Genomic DNA, 4717 nt, shown 5'->3' with positions numbered 1-4717 from the left:
TTTAAAATCTTCAACCTTTTGTGTTTGCGAGATTGCTGTGTATTAGCCACAAATAAAGGGAAAGGTAGTAAACCTCCCTCCCTAGCCTCAACAGAACTATCTTACAAAGACAGAGAATCTACAAGTAGGTAAAAACATGCTCTACTGAAGTTAAAAGAAGTTAGATACATCAGCTTTTTCATTCATATTACAGAAACACCTGTTTAGGGACTAGGCTCTTCTTCCCTCTCCACCCATCCCCCTCAGTAAGAATTCTTCCCTGGTGTGAATAATCTGCAATAATACATAAGATCCTAATAAGTTTACTGACATTTAGAAATGGGAAGAAAGGAGCTAAAGGTGTAGGGAAGGTGGGATGGGTAGGGGAAGGGTAATAAGGGAAAAGAAAAAAATGTGAGATAATGAAAATAAAGTGTTTGTAGATGGGGAGGGGAGGAGGGGGTGAAGGGAGGGCATTGACAAGGGGAAAAAATGAGAACCGAGACCTGTCATGTAAAGGTACAAGATCCCAACAATGAATGTAACTGTACTGTATCCCTAAAATGTACCAATAAACTCAATTAAAGCTGAAAAAAAAAAGAATTCTTATACATGGAACCTTAGGGATTCAGGAATTATTTCCTCCAAGCCTCAAAAGAGGACCAGAGCAGCACTTCCCTCTATAGGACAAACATGCCCAAGGCCTCTAATGCATGGAATATAGAGGGACTTGTGCTCTAGTCCTGGCTCAGCCATTTAGTAGCTGTATGGCCTTGTGTAATCACTTCTTCTCTATAACCCTCAGACGCCTTTTCTAAAATGAGAGTAATAATAGCACCTACCACACAGGCATCTGTGCAGATTAACTGAGCTAACATGTAAAGCTACTTTGTAAAGTTCTTGGCATATAAAAAGCATTAATCAGCCTTTCCTTAATTTTCAGCTCTGATTCTACTGTTTAAACTGGCAATTCTTAATCTTCAACTTCATTCTTTTTCAGTTCCATTTAGTCTCCTCCCTACTCTTAACACATCATCTTTGAACAATCAGGTTTTAATACAATATATTAGAGTCAGCTACATCCCAATGATGAATGTAACTGTACTGTATACCTAAAATGTACCTATAAAATATATATATATATATATTAAAAAGTTATAATTAACCAAGAAATCTATTCCCTGTAGAATGTTTTCTAAATGCGTTAAACACAAAAGATGTAATTACTCTATGTAAAGATAAATCTACATGCACACATAGAGAACAAAAATAAGATATTATACACTCATAATAGTCTGACTTAATTTTGAACATTTTTCCATTTCAATAAATATATGTCTCTAAAAGGCCCATGTAGTATCTTACTACATGAGGTGAGGTATAGTTTATTCAATTACCTACTATTATTCATCAGGCTACAGCTGTATGCTCTTGGTTCTTTTTTTTTTTTTTTGTCTGTTTAGCATTTTTGTTGCTCTTTCTTCTGTTTTTCTTTGCTTTGGGGTGGGGGGTCTTTTTGTTTGGTTGGTTAGTTGAGACAAGGTCTCACTATATAACTTAGGTTGGTCTTGAACTATATAGCTCAAGGGTGCCAAGGAACTTGGGGTAATCCTCCTACCTTAACGCCCCTCCCCCAAGTGCTGGGATTGCAGGTATGCACCACCACACTTGGTTTATAGCTGTATTCTATATCAAATTTCCATCTTTCTTTTTCTGAATTATATCCTATTTCCTTGATGGGAATTGAGCAAACTCCTTAATGATTTGGGATATTCTCTGGCCTGAGGTGACTGACAGAGATGGATAATTTCATCCATTCTGGTAGTATGCTTAAAAAAAAAAAACTCTAAAGGTAAACGGAGATCTAACTTTTCTTTGTATTTTATACATCAGTATAAATCTTAACTTGCAATTCATTCACTCTATATTCTCAAAGTATCGCATGTTAATTGTGGTCAAAGGTGTAGCAAGTTGGGTGCTCTAAAATAAACTATGCCTACAATCTCCAGGAAAGGCCTACTTCAACAAGGGGAAAGGTCTCTCAAGAAAATGGCCTGAATAAGGTATCACTTTCATTAAAAAAAATTTTTTTAAGGTATCACTTTTAGACATGTCTCAGAATTCCAAGTAAAGGAATCATCTCTAACTTGCTAGTCTCATGCTATGATTGTGCCCACCAAAGGATTGCAAAAACACTGTAAATTTCAAGGTACTTTTCAAATATAAATTGCTGTTACTAGATTTTTTTTTTTTTTTTTTTTTTTGGTACCAGGGATCAAAGTTGGGACCTTAGCTTGCAAATCAGGAGCAGAACCACTGAGCTAAATCCCCAGCCCTGGTGTTACTAGTTTTAATTTTCAAATTCTGCCTAATAGAACCAAAACTACCATACAGAAGCAAGAAATCAAATAATCAAGAATTGTGGGGGCCAGCAATTTAGCTCAGGGTTTCCACCACCTGCCTTGCAAGCGGAAGGTCCTGAGTTTGATCTCAGTACCAAAAAATTTTTAAAAATTAAAAAAGAAAAAGAAAAGAAAAGAATTGCGTGTGTGTTCAGGACTTAAGGAAAAAAATATCACTTAAGTATTGTGATTTAGCACATCTAAAAGGCCCCCTCATTTCTATAGACCTGTTGTCTCATATTTAAACAAGGTAGTTTGAACTAAATGATTTCTAGAAAAATATATTTACATATAGAGTGATATCTAAGAAAAATATTTACATAGTGACTCATTTACATACAGTTACATATATTTCATATAGAGGCTTTGAACTAGAAGTTAAGACAGCAATAGATGAAGTTCTTTATCAAAGTCACCAAGTTAGTGTGTAGGGTATTGGAACTAAGGACTGAGTAAATATTTTCATATTTTCATACTATAAAATCCTATTGATTCTACTTCTAATCCGGATGAGGCTGATTTCTCACTACTTCTTCCCACTAAGTACAATGATAATCTCTGGAAATAATTCAAGAGACAATTAAAGAACTATAAAAAAAATAAGAAATTGTTTGGATTCCAAAGACTGGAGTAACAACACCATAGCAGTGTATCTAATGTGCCTTCACACAACAGAAGTTGGCCAACGAGGATGGGTATTTTCTGACCCCACACTAACAACAGAGGACAACTTTCCCAAGATCAAAAAGCAGTCAACATGAGCCCAGCACATCAGTAAGGGGGATTGATCAAGAACTTCCCTACTTTCTAATGACAAAAGTGCTTTTCATATCTACCTTTCCCTACCTGGAGACATGGGGCAACTAGGAGACATCAGCAAGTGACGCTTTGCCATAATAAGCACTCGTTCAGCAAGTCCTTTCCATCTCTACAGACTTGTAAAACAAGGAACCAGCATGCAGCCTCTGTGCTGCTGCAGTACTGAGAATTCTATCTGCTCAGGCTGTACAAACAGAAAACAAGAAGAGGCCCTACAGTACTACCAGATAAATAAGACCAAAATAGCACTAAAAAGGCTCTAAAAGCTAAATTCCAGTAGAACCACAGGTGACAAAAAGTTTGATAAATCACATTTGACCATTGAAACAAAAACTGTAATCCCTTCTGATGTCCAAGTCAATGAATTTATAAAGTGGGGAATATAAAGGAACATAATGGACATAGGGTTTCCACACTTCAAAGAATGTTAAGATATTAATATTCAAAGGCTATGATAAATCACATAGATATATTTTAATATGATTTTGCAAGCATGTAAATGTACACTAAAAACTATAAATCAAAATGGAATCCAAACAATGCTTAAGTAATGCACAGGAAGGCAGGAACAAGAGTCAATATCAATAATTACCTTATGTGTAAATAGTTTAAATATACCAAGAGATTATCAGTGGTTTAAAGACATAAGACTACTATATCTTGTGTATTAAAAACTCATTTCAAATTCATAATATACTTTATAGCAAAGAGGGGCATGGAAATGACTACAAGATCAAGCTATCATATAGAGAATTATCTATGCCATACCACCATGAATGTGCCTGATCTCGGAAACTAAACATGTTGGGCCTGATTACAACATGGATGGGAGAAATACAATTATCCTAAATGAGTACAAACCCAACATCAGAAATTCAAAATATGTAAAACAAAAACTGATAAAAATCACATAAGAAATACACCCACAATTATATCGGCAACTTTAACATTCACCTCTCTGAAAGTGAAACAAACAAACAGAAAATCAGTAAGGCTATAGAACTGAAAAATACAAACAACAGAATCAGCTGAAGACTATACCCAAATACAGCAGAATATCTATTCTTTTCAAACTCTGATACTATGTATACTTTGAGAAACCATATCCTGGGCTTTAAAACAAGCATCAAATAATTTTTTAAAAATGATAATTATTTAAGACTGTGCATTCTGATCACAATGTAATAAGACTAAAAACTGACACTAGAAAGATAGCAATAAAGTCTCTAAACACTTCGATACTAAACAATACAACTTTGTATAATCCGTGGAGTTTTCAAGGAAGGTAACACACACACACACACACACACACACACACACACAAGGACTCCCTGCCTGTTTGAAGTCTAGCATGCAAAAAAAAAAAAATCTTAGAACTTCTCACTCCTGTTCAAATAACAAGAAAAGAACTAAACAAAATTAGCAACCTTTCTTAACTCCATTACAGAACTAGGTTCACAGGGCAAACTACTGCCTCCTAAAACTGAAGAGAAAGAACAAGATAGAAGAATCCCAAT

Source organism: Fukomys damarensis, unplaced genomic scaffold, assembly GCF_012274545.1.
Source record: "Fukomys damarensis isolate Sample0158 unplaced genomic scaffold, DMR_v1.0_HiC HiC_scaffold_39, whole genome shotgun sequence".
NCBI lineage: Eukaryota > Metazoa > Chordata > Mammalia > Rodentia > Bathyergidae > Fukomys > Fukomys damarensis.
The sequence above is the reverse complement of the archived record's forward strand: the minus strand, read 5'-3'. Positions refer to the sequence as shown.